This window comes from Varanus komodoensis, unplaced genomic scaffold, assembly GCF_004798865.1.
Source record: "Varanus komodoensis strain SLA01 unplaced genomic scaffold, ASM479886v1 scaffold3, whole genome shotgun sequence".
Taxonomy (NCBI): Eukaryota; Metazoa; Chordata; class Lepidosauria; order Squamata; family Varanidae; genus Varanus; species Varanus komodoensis.
Genome location: NW_025335761.1, coordinates 31145415 through 31164437, shown reverse-complemented (window position 1 = coordinate 31164437; position 19023 = coordinate 31145415). Strand labels below are relative to the sequence as shown.

The 19023-nt window shown below is 37.7% G+C and overlaps 1 protein-coding gene across 2 annotated transcripts in view; it reads right to left on the bottom strand.

Moving 5' to 3' along the window:
- The window catches only part of NPAS3 (neuronal PAS domain protein 3), a 563345-nt gene that overhangs the window by 117870 nt on the left and 426452 nt on the right, over positions 1-19023 (bottom strand). The gene's annotated exons all lie outside the window — the stretch shown is intronic.

The window sequence follows — 19023 nt, the reverse complement described above, 5'->3', positions numbered from 1 at the left end:
AATTAATAAAAGTGCAAGCATATTTAACTTATAGCTTTTTTGCCAGTAATTAACCCTTAGGAGAGATATTTCAACCTTTTAAAATGGGAAAGAGTGCATAAACGCAGGAAAAAATGTCAAATAATCAGTGATCAGGAGAAAGGGGTGGTGATGAGGAAATGTCTCAATCTCTCATCTATAGCTTGAGGACAATCCAAACTTGCCTTTCAGTGGTATTGTAAGGATTATAACAATATAATGCTTGGAACTGATGAATATCAAAAAGAACAAAGAACTTATTTTCTCACTGATGCACACACCAAAATGTAAATAGTCATACCTCAGGAGCCTTGACTAGGCTGTTCCATCTGCTGTCCCAAATGCACAAACCAGGCGATCCCAGGCACCCCATCATCTCAGGCATTTGTACTATCACAACTGGAATGTCTGGCTATATGGATTCCATTCTCAAAGCTCATTTCATCAATATGCAAAGTTATACAGGGTATACTGAAGACTTCATGAGGAAGTGACAATTGATTGCCAATCTCCCAGAAAGCACAATCTTTGCTACTGTGGATGTTGAGAGCTTCTCCATCAACATCCTCCACAAATATGCACTACACGTGATCAGAAATATTGTCACTGAGGGCAATATAGACACCAAATTCTGCCACTGTATACTTAGCTACAAGTACTTCAGCTTCTACAAAGAATGCATCACAAGATCAAGTCTATAAAGGCAAGTCAATGAATGGTTATGCCACAACACATTTTTAGTGCTCATGTAACAAAACAGTTATTTTCATATAACTGCTAAATTGGGGTAAGCAATGAGGTGCCCGCAGACATCAATGAATGCCAGACCACCTTCCTTCCCCTCATGTGTCATTTTAAAAAAAGATTGTGACATTTGCTTGCCGGTTGTGAGTTCAACAGAGTGTTTTAATGTGTTAGGCCTCAGACTGCATCTCTGCCTTTTACTCAAACAGAAATCAGATGGTAAAGTCCTGATAATTGTACCATGTTATATTGCAGGTCTGGATCCTAGTTTCTTATTCTTTTCTATGTTAATACACTCTATGTAAGCAGAAACAAGCACACTGGGGGCAGAACTTTATTCTTGAATGTCATCACCATTGTCATCTTTTCCTTCTTATGGGGGATTATAAAACAAAAAACCGACATGTGTGCCTGAATACTGAAGTGATCTGGCCCACCTCAGAATCTTCTACCTCAGAATCTTCCACCGTGCATGCACAGAATGAACCTTTCTTAGCCAAACTGCTTGTAGCCCTTCATCCCCACCTGTAGCTTCCCTCTAAACATTGTTCTTCATCTCATGAATATTACTGCAAGTAAAAACAAATTAATACTAACCATCCAGTAGCTGCTTAAGACCTGAGCCTAGAACTAAATAGTAAAGTTTGACATGGCAGGGTCCTGCTGGAGATAAATCCTCCCCTCAGGCTTGTTCCATTTGGTTGTCTGAGGTAGGCACAATGGCCAACATTTATTGATATATTCATCCTCCATGAATTTAAAGTCCTCTAGAACAGAGTTAAGTGAAGCACTCAGGACATGGCCCCATTCAGGAGAATAAGCAGAAGAGCCTCCAAATGCAGCAGGTTTGTAATACACATTGCCATCTAAAGAAGGCTGGGGAAATAGCCATTTAATGCATTAGAAACCCTTCCAATAAGACTATTACATCCAGAGTCACCTCCCTACCAGCAAGACCATCTTACTAAGAATGTAAATTTAATTAAGTGCACTACTGCTACAGGCCACTGTGTGTACTACTCATCAATCCTGAATCTAGTGGCAATTAATTTCATTGACTGACCTGAAATACTGGTATCATGAGAAGGGCAGGATTAATCACTATGTCATTTCTCCACATAGATCATGTGTTCATAGCAGGACCCCTTTGCTGCCAGCTATCCTGGTTGTATGCAGTGAACAAAGGAAATGGAAAAGTTTTGTACACCACAGATATCCTAACAGGATATGAATTTGTGACTAAAACCTTCATGGATGGAGGGGTAAGACCTGTTAATTCCTCTGGATCTCATAGAAGCTTCCAATACTGTTATCTATGGTTTGCTTTGGGATTACCACTCAGGGCTGGGTGATTCCAGAAGATGGTGAGGAGGCGGAGGAGGGGGAATGTTCCACCATATTTGACCTTTTGGGTGTTAGAGGGTTCCATTTTATCTCTCATGCTTTTTAACAATCTACATCAAATGGATAGGTCAGATTGTCAGGAGATTTGGGCTGAAATGTAATTAGCATGTTTATGACTGGATGTAGGCAAAATAATGAAAGTTAATCCAGATGAGACAAAAAGTCTAACCTGATCATGGACATTTATGTCCCTTTGACTTCCATTTTTGATTATTGCAATGTGTTCTATGTGGGGCTACCTTTGAAAAGAGCTGGGAAGTTTCAGCTGGTCCAGAAATACCACCAGGCTATTGTGTGTGGCAAGAGGCACTTTAATCGCTTCAGCTCACAATTGCTTCAATTGTTCTGGTTATCAGTTTGTTTCCAGGCTCAGTTTAAAGGGTTGCATTTAAGTGCAGGGTCAGACACATTGAACAATTGGAGTCCAGGACATTTTACTGACTGCCTCCTTCCATATGAGTCCACTCAGTCACTCAGTTTAAGAAACCATAGATGACCTATCCTTTCCCCTGAGAAATGAAACACAGGTGGAGATGGAAGATACAGTCTTTATGCTAGAAAAGTCTTCAACCTAGTTCCCATATATGTACTGGACTACCTGATGTCTCTATATGTGTTGACTACAAGTCACAACATAAATAGGTTTCCTATGATGATTGGAGTTGCAGGGCAGAATCCAGTGATGTACTTCTGTCCTATGTTGATTTTTTTGATTCCTGCTGCTTCTGTTGTGCAAGTGGGAGTCCCACTGATTCCATACTCTGATTGTGTCACAGAGATTTACGTGTAGTGTGTCCCAGAGGAAGCCCTGCAGTGAGCAGAAACACTCATTTTTCCAATTGGAACAGGTCAGTGGCACTCAGTCTTGCGTGCGTCACTGACCTACCCCATTCCAGAAATGGGCATTGGTGCTTGTTTCTGGTTGGCCCAGAAGTGTTAAATCTTTATTCCTTAAGTGGTGGGTGCCACTTGCTGATGGAATTGACAAGGCGTTAAAAATCAGCAGAGGAATTTGTTCCTGTTGGAATTTGCCTACAGTCCAACACATTTGAGGGTTATATACACTGGCCTACATAGTGGAACACACTTCCCAGGGAGGCCTATTTGGGTACCATTTGTTGAGTATCAAAAGTTACCTTCCCAACTTCATTTCCTGCAGATGCATGGAACTATGACTCCCTTAATCTCTAGCCAGCCATTGACCATGTTAGCTGGGAATTATGGAAGTTGTAGTCCATCTTGTCTGGAAGACACTAGGTTGGGAAAGCTGATATAAAACATAGCTTTTAAAGCAATCTTTTACTCTGAATGTATTTACGGATCCTATACATTTTCTCTCTACCTTTTTCCTTGGGCAAAAATTATTGTTAACATATTTTAAATTCATAGCTTTTAAATTCTACGTTATAAGCCAGCTTGCAGGATTTGACCAGATAGTGAAATATAAATGTTTTGATAAATAAGTTGGTATGGTTTTGATTTGTTGCCAATCACTATGCAAATACACTATAAACGCAACTTTTCACTGAGGCCAACCAAGCAAGTGGCCTTCACAGTTGACAGAGTTAATAACCCAGAGCAAGCACACACCAAATTGACTGTTGCAATATTTTAAGGAAAAAATTCTGAGTGAACCACAATAGCAAGACACTGTCAGATAATTTAGTGTAGTGTGCCGCAATGTATTTCTGCACAAAGCAAGATGACTTTTTAATTTTCACTAATTCCCAAACAAATAATAATGATAAAGAAATATTAAAATAAGCATTTTATTAGTTTCATTTCATTTCTTAATTACTCAAATTCAGTTTACCAAATTATTGCAGTGTGAAATGCTTAGAGGCAATGCTTACCATTAACAGGATTATTTACATGTAATCCCTCCCTCCCAAGGGGTATGAATGAACTGATCATTTGTGAATCCTGATTTATGCTCTATAACAATACCGGATGAATGAAATATAATTGTTGGTAGAGTAACTCAGTAAGAAGCTATGACTGAGCAGCAAATGAAATGGACTTGGGAACTTTGTATGTAAACTTTTTTTTAACCATGTAAACGTAAGCAGAACTGCTTTGTAGATCTGTTTATGTAAATACCTGCTAATGAAATTTGCTCATGCTTAAAATACAGCTTTGGGGATGCAGACTTCCATTTATTCACAGTAAAGACCATTTTTAGAAGGTCTTTGACTGTTGCGATGATTGCACTGGCAGACAACACACTGTTTACTACCATGCTTCCTGCTAAAGTAGTACCAAAAGCCACAAAGGCAAGTTGCTAAACTAGGGACATTATGAGACAACATACAATTCTTAATTAATTTATTACTTGTACAGAATCATATGTCTTTTGTATCCTTCCAAGCAAGTATATGTGGTGTATGATAATTTTTGGCTTATTTGCTGAAAGTTATGATATGGAGATACATTTGGGAGCACCGTTCTGTTGGCCAGCATCCCACAATTCATGTTACTATTACACAGAAAAGGCATTGGTGTAACTCAGAATTTAATCACATATGATATTAAATGCATTGCTTGCAGCATAGTTATGTTTAAAAAATGTCTAAACCAAAGCTTGCCCCCAATCAGGATTGGGATGACAGCACACTAAAAGGGAGCTTTTCTCTTTCCTCTCCCACCATGATAAAAAAGAGATCTTCTCCTCCACTGCTGAAATAGCATTGAAATAAATAGCATTGGCACCAATGGGAGGATTATTTTCCTATCACTATTTGCAGTGGAGGGAGGGCTGATTTTGTTCAGGATCACAGTGGGGGATAAGGGGCTAAGCCTTCCCCACCCCCCATATGCTGTAGTCCCAAATTGGATCAGATTCCCTCATGCTTGGATGTAATTTTTAAAGCTCTGTCTGAAGTTGCTCCAAGGAACACATTTAACATCACATTGATCTTGTAGGTCCCAAGTCTTGTGCAACAATGTACAAACACAATTGGAAGCTGAAACAATATTTGCTGAAATAAAGCACTCTGATGGACATTTAACATTTAAAGTAACAGATAGTCCTGTGGTGGGGAGAGCAGTGCCATGGCACCAGCCCAGTTCCAGCCCAGATTTCATTTTGGGGAGCAGTCACGCCATAAAAGTATTTGATATTCAATTTCTATCCCATCTACAAAAAATACATGCTAGGGAGAAGACTTAGCTAAAATGGGTAAAACTTAGAATTAGAAGCACTTTCATACAATGCTTACATTGCATCAGTTTCTGGATAGTAAATTTATTTTTAGCGTGAGGAGAAAGGTGGAGAAATTATTTTTTCTGATACAGAATAAATGGCCAGACATGTTTGTAACACTGCAAGAATGCTGGAAGTTCAAGAAGAATGTTCAGTCCAAGTCTGTACCCTGGTAGGAAAAGATGCCAAATGGCACAATAGTTTATTCAGGCCAGACTCATATTAAGGTAACATAAAATACTATCATTGCCAATTATTTTGCAATAGGAACAGAGAAACTATATATTGCTAGATGTAAAAATCAGTGGGTATTAGGAACAAAAGAGGAGAGAGAGGAAGAGATAATTCTATATCACTTTGTTGGTCAATGAAGTTGATTAGTATTTTTTCCTATTTAATTCACAAAGTCAAAGAAGTATCTATAGTCTGCATTAAAATTAAATTAGGAAATCTTTAATGAAAGGGCAAATTTAGAAGAACACTATTTAATTATATCAATCAAGATAAGAACAGTTATGTAAGAATGCATAAGTAATCATTTGCTGCGCAACAAATCTCGTCTTGCCTTTCTACAAAAAGATAACATATAATCACGGAGAACTTGATATGGCAGATTAGAGTATTTGTTGATATGGCAGATTACTTGTATTTGTTGACTATGCTATGACTATTTGTTGACTTGAAGTTATGGTTATCTCAACACTATCTTTTAAACTTCTTATGCAATATATAGCTTGACTGAATATTGATTATTTAAGCAGAACTATTATGTTCACTGATTGGTTCAAAATTGAGAAAGGAGTTCGGCAAGGCTGTATACTGTCGCCCTGCCTATTTAACTTATATGCAGAGCACATCATGAGAAAGGCGGGCCTAGATGAATCACCAGTTGGAATTAAGATTGCCAGGAGAAATATCAACAACCTCAGATATGCAGATGATACCACTCTCATGGCAGAAAGTGAAGAGGAACTAAAAAGCCTCTTGATGTGGGTGAAGGAGGATAGTGCAAAAGTTGGCTTGAAACTCAGCATTAAGAAAACTAAGACCATGGCATCCAGTCCTCTCACTTCCTGGCAAATAGATGGGGAAGAAATGGAGGCAGAGACAGATTGCTCCTGGGGAGGAAAGCTATGGCAAATCTAGACAGCATACTAAAAAGCAGAGACATCACCCTGCCAACAAAAAGTGTGTATAGTCAAGGCTATGTTTTTCCCAGTTGCAATGTATGGCTGTGAAAGTTGGACTGTAAGGAAGGCTGAGCGCCGAAGAATTGAGGTCTTTGAATTGTGGTGCTCCCATAATTCAAACACTGTCATTCAGGTAGATGACTGACTGCAGATATTGAATCACTGTCTCTGAAATTTCCTCTTCAGGTCAACTGGTTTGTTGAACCCAAGGTGATAGACAGCTTGCTTGATAGCTGATCCAGCAGCTCCCTCATCCAACCAACTGCCATATGAGGTTTCAGGCCGTATGAGGTTGGCTGCCAAGACTCTGCTTTGAGTCCCACAGCACTTTCAAATCAAGATAAAGATAGATCAAGTATAAATGTAGATGACTGTGTAGAAATAACAAAATAAAATGGTTAATAACAACCCAATAAGTTAAAGAACTACATTAAAACATATCTGAGTCCAAACACAGACAAATTAAACACTAAAGCTCATTTTAACAGAACTGTGTTCAAAGATCTTTGAAAAATTGCAAAGAAGGTTCCAAAAGGCCATCAAAGGTAGTTCTAGAGCTTAGGGATTTATCTGGGTAGGCCCAATCCACATATGCCACAACTTGAGATGGAGATCAAACATGGAGTAGAACTTCTCCAGAGGATCTCAGTGGGCAACAGGATTGTGTGGGGTCAAGCAGTTCATTAAAATGTGGGTCTAATCTATTTAGGGTTTTAAAGGTCATCCATCAGCATTTGAACAGCATATGGCATGGAAACAATGTTCAATGTTCAGTGGATATTGAATAAGATCACAACAAGAAAGACCTGATAGCATTCTTTACAAGTTCCGGTTTCTAAGCATTCTTCAAAAACAGTTACAGTTATTATTAAAGATTCATGTAAGTACAAGCAATACTTTTTTAATATCATGGGTACTGTGATCCTAAACTGGTCCTTCAGCTGATGAAGAGAAAAGGAAGTTAGGCACAAATTATTCCTGCAGCCAAAGAAGTTGGATGCAGATGGATGGAGGTTGGCGATGATGAAATATGAAGGCCAGAAGGTAAACAACTCAACAACCTCTGTAAGTTATTAATTTTAAGCAAGCAGTTTTGCTATATGAATGTTTTCTGAAAAAGTATCATTTTGTCTGATAATAACTAGAAGCTATTTATTGAATGTGAGTATCGGTTTTGGCCCTTTTGTCATTTTGTTTTAAATGAGTAAACTCCAAGCTTTCAAACAGCACAGGAACAAAATGCCTTAAAATATATAGACACTGAGAGAGATTTGTTTGGAAACAAAATATAGATAATGACACATGGAACACTGACAAATGATCCCATGTGCCTGTGTGTTATTCACAGTTCACATTGTATTGCAGCAATCACTGTTTTAAATTAAATTATTGAGCATCAAATCTCAGATTAATTGATGTCAGATCTGGGATTTGAATTTGTCAACTCAGTAGACATTGCTTGATTTTATATCACACTTATCCCAATTATAAATCATCACCTTGTTGCCAACAAAACACTACAGTCCTATTTAACAGTGTGCAATATACTTGTTTTGCCATAACTCTTAACTTGTTCTGTATTCAGAATGGACATTTGGAAAAGGAAATGTCTCTTAGCATATGTTACAATGTGATTTTTCCATACATGACAGAATACAGCAAAATAAAGCTTTTAGAGAAATAAGGTTTTCTGCTTAATGTTTAGTTTAATCTGTGAATATTGTGCTAGGAGAATTGAAAATACTGTTGATGGAAGCTGGACTTTAGGAAAACCACTGAAAGATCATGACCATTGTTTCTGTGACATCCTGAGCTGGGGACAAGTTAGGAAGGACAGAAGAAAGGATGGAGCAGGAGTCACCAGGAAATAGGGTCAGTTGCTTTATTTCTATAGCATAGTGATGCTGTCAATTATACCCATAATCATTTGGGAGGAATATTCCCAGTCTTCATCAATTTCAAAATGCCTGTGGGGGGATTGTGGAACTGAGTGTTCTGCCATATCTATCTATGTAATATTGATCACTAGAAGCATGGTCTTCCTCCAGTAGGCATGTGGAAGAACCCCATATAAATGGATCTTTATTTCAAAGTCACTCCATTTGGTGTATGCACAAGCATTACAGCAGACCATCGAAAGAGTTAAGAGATCTAATTGCACCTCCCACATCCTGCCTTCCACTCCACTTGATCAAATTGCACAAGACCCAGAGCACAAGACTCAGTAAGAGAGGCTTCATGATATAGCGTGAGCACAGATGTCCCTTTCCTGAGACTGCCATGATGTGTGCACAGCTTGCATGTGCCTGAGTGGTGAAGAGAGAAACAGTGCTCCTTTGATATGCTCTCCACTACAGCATCCGATAGATGGCCATCCAGCCTTCATTCAAAAGCCTCTAACAAAGCAAGTCTGAGAGAGTCTGTTCCAATGTGGAACAGTTCATAACATCAGAATATTCTGTCGAATGTTTAGCCACAATCCCCTTTCTTGTAGTTTCAGCCACTTGGTTCAGGCCTTACCTCCCAGAACAAGAGAAAAGCAATTTGATTCTATGTGAGAGCTCTTCAAATATTTAAGTACAGCTATCATATCCCCTCTTAATTGTCTCTTATTCAGGCTAAACATACCCAACTACTTCAACCTTTGCTCACAGGATTTGGTCTCCAGGTCCCTCACTATCTATATCACTCTCTCTTCTTTAAATGTTTTCCAGTTGTATACAAAAATATACAAATTCCTAATAATCATTTCATTCAAACACATACATGCTATAAATAAAAATAAATATATATTGTACAATTGGAAAAGATGTGGAAAAGGGCAACTTAATTATTTAAGGAGCTGGAGCATCCCCCCATGAGGAAAGAATACACATCTGGAACTGTTTAGCTTGGGAAAAGGAGTAAGGGGAATTACTGACAACTTTTATTTTCAATCTATTTTCTAACTGAACCTATCAGGGAATCTGCCATTTTCACTGCAGTTGCACACCACATTTGACATTTTGTTAAAGCTGTCTACCACACCGTCCGGATCTTTTTCTTGGTTAGTCAATTCTAGCTCAGGTCCTATCAGAATATATGTGAATTTGGAATTTTTGCCATATGTGCTTCACTTTACCCTTGTTTACATAGAACTAGATTTGCCACTTTGATGCCTGTTTTTCCAGTTTGGAGAGATAATTTTAGAGATTTACAGACCTTTCGAAACAACTCTAATCATCAGCAAACTTGGTCACCTCACTGATAATTCCGGATAATTTATGAAAAAATTGAAAAGCATTTCGGGATCCCACTATTTACATCCTGCCATTAGAAGAATTTACCATTTATTCCTGCTCCCTGTTTTCCAGCTGCTTAAGCAGTTAATGATCCATAAGAGGACCTTTCCTCTTATTCCACAACTGCTAAATTTGCTGAGAAGTCTTTGCTAAAGGATTTTATCAAAGGCCTTTTGAAGTACAAGTGAACAACATTTACTGGATCACCCCATCCACATGTTTACTGACACTCAAGGACCTCTAAAAGTTTAGTAAGTTTTGTACAAATGCTTCTATGCAAGTCCGTGAAGTGTCAAGGAAGCTATTAGAGATAAGACATACTTGAGAAAATGGAAGTCTTGCCCAGCTGATGAGAACAACAGGGAGCACAAACTTGCACAAAGGTGATGCAGACAGACAATAAGAGACATAGAAGGGCATTCTGAGGAGCTAACAACATCAAGGCCAACAATAAAGAATTCTTTAAATATATCAGAAGTAGAAAACCATCTAGGGAGGCGATTGGACTGCTGGATGACAATGGAGTTCAAGGAGTACTAAAGAAAGATAAGGTGATTACAAAGAAACTGAATGAATTCTTTTGATCCGTCTTCACTGTAGAAGATGTAGGCCAGTAACCTGTGCCTGAACTGATTTTGGAAAGGGAGTTTGAGGAAACAGAAAGGGAAAGAGAAATGACAAAAGATGGGGTTCTCAACCTTATCAACATACTGAAAGTTAATAAATCACCAGGGTCAGGTGGCATCCATCCTAGAGTTCTTAAAGAACTCCAATCTGAAATTGTAAATGTTCTAACAACATTTTTAAAAAATCTAACATGTCCCTAAGATTAGCCTCTGCACTAGAGGATTTTTAACACCAGTTTTTAACAAGGGATCTAGGAAGCTTTGGGGAATTACAGGTCAGTTGGCTTAGCATTGGTTTTCAATTTGTTTTCAAATTGATTGAAAGTATTACAAAAGATAAAATTAGTAGTCTTAAAGGAGGAAAAGCCCTGTTAAAATGAATCAGCATGGTTTCCACAAAGGTAAGTCTTATCTCACTAACATTTTAGGTGGCTTTGGAAGTGTCAATAAACATGTGGACCAGGGTGACCTGGTAGACATTGTCTATTTGAAGTTCCAAAAGGCCTTTCATAATGTCCTTCACCCAAGATTCCTGAGCCAGGTTGCAATCATGGAGTAAGAGGCAAAGTCCTCTTATGGATCAGTAACTAGTTAAAGAACAGAAAGCTGAAAATAGGAAAAAGTGGTAAATTCTCCCAAGGGAGGAATATAAGCAGTAAGGTTCCATAGGATTATGTTTTGGAATCAATGTTTTTCAATTGTTCATAAAGGAACTGAAATAAGGAGTGAGCACTGAAGTAGCCACATTTGCTAATAAAATCAAAGTATTTAGCCCCCCACCATCAATTGAGTCTTATGATAGGGTCAGCTCATGAATAAGATTTGCAGGGATTTGGCTCAGATAAAAGGAAGAACCTCTTCACACAGCTACTTCTATAAATGTAGTGATAGATACAAATTTGGATTACTTCAAGGACTAATTCCTGGGATAGTAGGCTATCCCTGGCTACTAATCCTGATGGCTGCATGTCCCTTCTGGATTAGGGCAGTGTGCCCATGTATACCAGAGACTGAGGAACAAGGGTAGAAGGGAGTTGTCATACCCATGGTCCACTTATGGGCTTCCATGAGCATATGGTTGGCCATTAGGTAAACAGCATGCTAAACTTGGTGATAGCCAGCTTGGCTTGTTCTTACGCATTTATTTCTCTCCTGCCAGCCTTCCATGCCTCAGTTAATCTCCGTTTTCCATTATTTTTCTGTTCTTGCTGAAAGGAGAATAAAGTTTTTGTCTAGCCCCTTATTAGTTTCCTTGTCCTCTAACCCTTCCATGACGTCCCATATATCTGAAACATCCAGTGCTCAAAGAATGAACAGATATTGTTGATGCTAGATTGATTTCATCTATTTGACCAGCTCACTTTTCTCTTTCATCTGCATATCTTATAAGTTGCCCCCCCCCGCAAAAAAAATTACCACAATTTTCTGTTGCTTCACACAGCAACAGAAAAACAAAACTACTACAAAAAGGTGAAAATGCATTATATCAAAAATTGGATTAAAAGCAAATCAAAATCCAACTGTGAATTTATCATTTCAATGAATTTCAATGCATGGTTTAAAATCTGTTCAAAATCTATTTGAAAATGAATATGTAATAATACAGGCACATCTCTTTTTATAAAGCAAGTATATTTGAGAAGTATTAAAATGAGCTGACTTTTCAATACAAGTATCTTGACAATAAGTTTTTCTATTCTTGGCAATTCAGAAACGTAGACAATTGTGCTGGAAAAATAATATGTATTGTAATATTCATTGTACAGTAGAAGTATAGTAAGTGGCAATTCTGGACATTACAAGAGACACAAGGATTATTTTCTGTGATTGCACAGAGAATACTTGGATTTCTTGTGAAGCTTTTGCATTGGAAATGAGATTCATCAGTCTGAACAGGGCAGGGTTAGAGCCCTTAGCAACATGCTTATTTTGTAGAAGGTCACTCAATAATAACTTCCTCTGCCCTCCAAGCTTATTAAGACTGACTGGCATATATTAATGAAAACACCTGATTCTCCAACCATAAAACCCAGACAAAGACTTTATTTTAATATTAAGGAAGGAACCCTTAATTAGCAGGGTTTCAAAAATGTCAGCTTCTTCTATTAGCTGTTCTGGTCCATCAAAGCTATAATCCCTACTGTCAAATTTCATCACATGATAGACAGTTTGCTGGCTGTCTTTTTTTTTTAAACCTGATCATACTGACTGAAGCTTTTCTTATTTTGCTATCACATTTAACAACTTCTGCATGCATTTCCATGTAGCACTGCTGATTTTACTCCTTTCAAAGTCCACTTGTGTCAGCTAAAAAGGAAAAGAATCTGAAGAAACACAAAATATTACAAGCTGATACACAGACACATAATTAAGGGCTTTCTAGAAAACGTATTCATAATATTGATTTTTTTCCTGGGGTATGCAAATGCAGTTCTCTGAAAACATGAAGAAAAAACAAGGTTTCACAGATGATTTTCCATCTCAGACAAGTTACAGAAAAGAAAGAACAAATGTTTGAAAGAAGACTTGAAAAAAAATGCACCATCTTTATTGTTAGCCAGTCTCTGTATTAACACAATCTACTCAAGTGAGCTATGAGAGCACTTCTTCAAATTAAAAAAGTGCTGCATCAAATGGACATTGTTGCATCCTGCTGTTCATACCGAAATCTAGATTTTATACCAATAGAATGCTATATAAAGCAGCTTTGTGTAGGAACCGAAAGGTGAGAAAGAATCAAGACCTTTGCTCACAGAAGGTTTCTCCTTCCAATTTAGGCTCATTTCCCCATCCTACTGCAGTCCTATGAGGCTTCACCCTGCTGTTCAGAAGGGTCCCTGACCTTCCAGAGAGTTGTTTCTCGGTGTGAGGCTTTGAGGGGGAAAGAGGAAAAAGTAGTTGCACAAGCGGATTTCCACTAATGTAACCCTTATTGTAGTCCACTAATGTAGTCCTTATTGTTAAGGACTATGTGGACTTTATGTTCTACTTGTGGAGTTCAACATAATTTCATGATTGTTGTGGTTTTGGTGATCATCATTCTTTCATCTGAATATAAGAAAAGCCCTATTAGAATCCAAACAAAGTCCTTTCAAGTTGACAGTAGTAAGTAAGATGCTTACGGAAAGCCACAAGCATCACTTGAGAGCAATAGTCCTCTTGCAGGACTATTGCAGTCTTTTGGGAAAAAAATCCATGTTAACATTTTTTAAAGTTAACTGATTTGAAAGTTGGGTGGTAAAGTGACAAAAAAGAGAATAAGAGAAAGAGAGAGAAAATATAAATTACAGGTAATCGTGCAATAAAGGGCTAGAGAACTGATGGGAGTATGTTGATGTGAACTTTTGTTGTAGTAGCTGCATGCTTTTGGTCATGCCAAGATAACTGACTATGCCTTTGGAAGCATAATAGGGCTCTACTTTTAAATGTATTATTCTAACACCAAGACAGCAACATCAGAGAAAACCAAACTTAAGTAAAAAACTGTTACTGGTACAGCGGAGAGCAAAAGGCTCTCCAGTCAGTCTCTAGCTGTGATATTCAATTCATTGTCATTTCCTATATCAACTTTGCAATAAATGAATGAACAAACAAACAAACAAATAACAATGATATGATATATTGTTGTTTCCCATAAACTAGTACAATTTTCAGTACAATAAATATCACCAACATAAACACTCACATATTTGCTGGTCAAATGCAGAAAATATACCTCAATTTAGTAGTGGCATGTGGTAGATAACAAGCGCCGACAATTAGTGTGGTATAAGTGCTATCAAGGGAACAGCAAAATGTTGATCTTGGGAAACAGGGAAAAAGCTGATTTTTAGAAGTAAGAGATGAAAGTGGATGAAGAAGGATGGGCATGGTTTTAACAGCTGTGGCAAAAGAAGTAGTTTGCACTACAACAGATAAAATGTCAATCAAGGCAAGGCATGTGGGACACAGTCTCAAACCTCCCTAAAACATTAATTTGCCAGCACAAATTTGCTCCAGTGCAAAGGGGCTGAATCCCTTATCCATGACCTTTAAAATACTATGCTAGGAAAGATAAGTAGTCCTGTCCCTCTTTTCACTCGTGACCCCAAAAAGCACTGCACTTTGTACTGTGTACACATATTTCTACAGTCCAATGTAGATCTGTTCCACATATTAGTAGCTCTGGAACATGTTGTTTTCCCAGGACTACTAATGTAGCCAAACTCCATGTCCCAGAGAGGAGATGAGGGGAGAGCAGTAGCCTGGCATATGAATGGTGGGCTGAATAAAGAAAGAATAGTTCTTCGGCTTGAATTAAAAGCTAAGTAAGAGATTTCATACATTTCTTTGGGAGGCAATATATACAATTAAATAATGGATGACTTGCTGAAGCCATATGCCAAGCCATGAAAGCACCATTTTTGGTGACAGCTCTTTATTAAAAATGCAGGAAAATTCAGAAGAAGACAAAGCACTTTCTTTAAGACTAAAAATATAGAACTTATGGAACTGTCTTACACAGGAACAGGTTATTTATTTGTTCTTTATCCTAGCATTCTACTTTGGTGGACAGACTGACAGTAGTCTCAGGCAGGAGTCTTTCTCATTACCAGTTTCCCAGCCTATCTAACTAGACACATGCAAAGCAAACACTCTTAACTGTGACCAACTTTCCTTTTCCAAATGTCTTACAGTGATGATTCTGCACATTTCTAGTATATGATATATCACCTTTCATAAAAAAGTAGGCTTAGGCCCAAATAATGACTGTAGTTTGACTTCGGTTTCTGCAGCGGCGTTTTCCTATTTGTACATAGTCCATATACTAGAAGCAACTAATGTAACACCCAGCAATTTGATTTTGGATGCAAACCTGCCGAGACTGATACAAACAACTGTTGTAGAGGGTGCCATATCATTCAAACCTGTGTGGCAGGGCATGCTTAAGTAAGACACAACCCTCAAATGAAATCATGGGCTGTAGTTGGGGTGTTTCAGGATTGTTTTCCCCTCATTATAAACCATGTTACATGGCTAGCTGCAGCTGGCCAGGTAATTATGCATATCATGTCTGGTATGCCCCATGGCTTAAACTAGCCACTGTGGTATGTTTAGCCTATAATGATCATGTGAACCAGGTCACCAAGGTCAACAAAATACTCCCAACCTCCCACTGTTTTACACATTTTTCACAGTCAACATTTCCCTAACCTAATGTTTCTTCATCACTTTTTTTAAATTTAAAAGGAGACTATTTGCACGTTGTTGTTTTTTTTTAAATCTCCATACCTGTTTGTTGACGAACACAAATGGCTAGCTCTAAATCCTACTGTGGAATTAAAATATAGATTTGTAAAACTTCTCCATTTTCTGCATTAATGCACACAGAAAGATTTTATTCCCTCATTGCTGCATGAGACTAGTTTTTTTTTTTTTTAAAGCATCTGGAAGTCTGCCCTGTCAACATTTTTCATGTTTTTAAACTGTACTCTTTAAAAGTCACTAACATGGGGAAGGGGGGATTTTAAAAGGTGTGCAGAAATTATCACGTCATTCAGACCTAATCCGACTCAGTGCTAATAACACTTGCTGTGCATATGCCTCCATGTTTCCTATTTCTCTCATTGGAAATAACATAATACAGATGGTTACGAAATAGTATCCGTTGGCTTTACAGAAAGGCAACTTCATCCTGCTATCTGTCACTTGCACTCCCCCATAAAAGCTTCCTCCAATTTAACAGAGAGGTGCACAGACAAGTGCTGATGCAGCTGGCTCTGTGCTGGCAAAAAGGGTTTAAGGATGGTGTGTGTGTCCTCTTCTCAACATGTTTCCACTAACCCATTTCTCTGCTCCATAGTGGCTTTGAACACTGATGCTATCTTGCATGTGACAAGGGTAAACACTGACACTGCAGTAGCATCCATCCTGTGCCACTCTACTGTCATAACAACCTGGGGAAGCCCATGAAGCTGGCAAAGTTTAGATACTGCAGTAGCACAGCAGTCTATGTGCCCTGTTCAACGCAATAATTTGCCAACACAAATTCTCAAAGGACTGAGCCATAGAGGAGCCAAAGCTTTTCCTGTAAATACTAATCAACCCTTTTGGATTATTTCTGTTTTGTGATCACATTTTGTGGGACCATATCTACTACACTTTATGCCCACTTACCAACTTTACCACATTGCTTTAAATTAAGTATTTGCATTTGCAAAGAAGAATACATTTTAGACACTAAAGTTCTGTAGATGCAAAGAAGCACTGTATATCACTAAAGCCTCTTCTGGGTAAGTTACAACAGTGTGATCAAATCGAGATATTGTGATGTTATTTAATCATGCAGCATGTATTGAACTGATAGAGCACACAAAAGGATTTGATTTAGTTTAGGAATGAGGAGGCTGAGTTGAATTATAGCTACAGGAAGAAAGTATTAGCGGTATTGTGGAGCAATTCAACCAAACATTGCTGAAATGGATTAAGCCATTTGAAGAAAAATAGTTTCATGGCTCATCCCCCAACTTTATTTCTTCAAATGACTTCACTAAGTCCTCAACATGTTTATTTGGGAGCAAGTCCCATTGATCTCAGTGGGGCATTCTTCTGATTGGACATACATAGCATTTCACTGTTAACCTTTGATTGCATTATGCCCCCAAAACACTTTTTAAATGCTTAAGTCTGCTTTTGTATCAAGCACCTGTCAGCTTTTTGCAAGACATTCTTGCTTAAAAAAAAGCTTAAAAATAGTCCTTTGTAATAGTTTAAAGCTTCCATGTAGCCTGAAGTGCCTGATCCTGTCTAATCTTGGAAGCTAAGCAGGGTCATGCCTGGTCAGAATTGGGATGGATGACTTGGGTGTATGACTCCAACATTATTGTTGTAAACTGCCCAGAGAGCTTTGGTTATGGAAAGTTAAAAATGTTTTAGTAATAATAATAATAATAATAATAATAATAATAATGAATTCTATGCAACAGCACACTTTAGCACTGTAACTATCACATAAAATGTGCTTCCAGAGGAACTTTGTAAAAATGTTTGTTCTTCCACACAAATGGTTATCCGTTACAGTGCTATCTCTAAGTGCCAAAGGACTTAGTTAATTTTTAATGGTGGCAGCCATTTTGAATTTTCCAACTTTCAAATAGCCCCTCAGAATGGGGCTTTCTAGGAAATACAAATTGGCAGCCATTCTCTGTTTTGTTTCCTAACATACCTTCACCCTGCATCTGAAATATGTAATTGAAACAAAACAGATGAAAAACATCCTTGTCAATTTCGTGCAGCCTTAATTAAAAGAGAACAAGTTGAATGCCACATCAAAAATTCTATTTGGAATTATCTCCTTTGTTAATATATAATAGAAAATATTTGGAGTATTGTTAAAGAAGAAGATAATCTCAGCAAATGGTATTTTAAAGTGTCCTCACAGAAAGATTGTTGGAATGCCAAAGGCAATAACATAAAGAAAAAGGTAAGAGATATGCAGAGAAAAGATGGATTCAATAAACAAATAGACAAACTTGTCAATACATATTACTTGAGACTAAAGGCATTTTTGTTTTACCTTCTAGAACAAAGTAATTTTGTGGGAGTGGCCAGTATTACTATCACCTACAGGGAAGAGAATTCAATCTCTCACTGCTGGAGAGGGATGCTATTTACTAAGAAGTCTGCCTGCTGGCAAGGTTAGCAGCATTATTTTTGTACATAATGTGCATAATTAATGCTTGTGTGTTTGGACAATTTTGTACTGCAAATAAACTGTGGTCTTTTCTTGCCAGAATCCGTAATAGCGAATCACTGGGAGCAGAAGCTTGGGAGAGAATATGAAAATAAAACCCACCAGTATAAAAGGAAGGGGGTGGGGGCAAGAAGTGATTCTGGGGCTTTTCCAAAGAAGATGAATTGAATTCCAGAGAAAAACCTGCTTTTCTGTATTACAAGAAAAGTTCAATATATTTCTAAATAAAATTCCAGATGAAACCTTCAGTAATAAAAACATGCCAATAGCTTCAATTTTATCTGTCCACATCATTAATTTAGTGTATATAATCTGACATCTTATATTTTAAATTCATGATAGAGTGTTGACTTGGAAAAATATAAAGGTCAGTTTTAATATGTATTTACACCTTCCATTTTACTTTTAAATGAGTTTGCAAGTATTTTGCACATTCATCCTTCTAATGCAAAAAGCAGCTTTTTAAAACTGCATCATCATTATATTAGTGTTTTTCTACAGTAAGTACATAACCCTACTTAACGAAAAGAAAACCCATGAGATTCATGAAAGGTTTGTGTCTCCAGGTTTGTGGAGAATTTGGCCACAAAATAAAACAAAAGAGAATAGGAAGAGCATTTAGGAAATAAACTGTTCCTAGAACTATTTTCATGTGCATTGTTATAACTTATGTTGGGATCTGCATATGAGGTGCCCCTAGCAAGGTCTCTAGTTTGAGGGTGTGTGGATTGATGCCTTACTATTTTAATAACAGCAGTGCTGGTTACCAATGCAGGATAGATAGTTCATCAACATTTTGTGCTATAAGCAAGCAGCATGTATATGT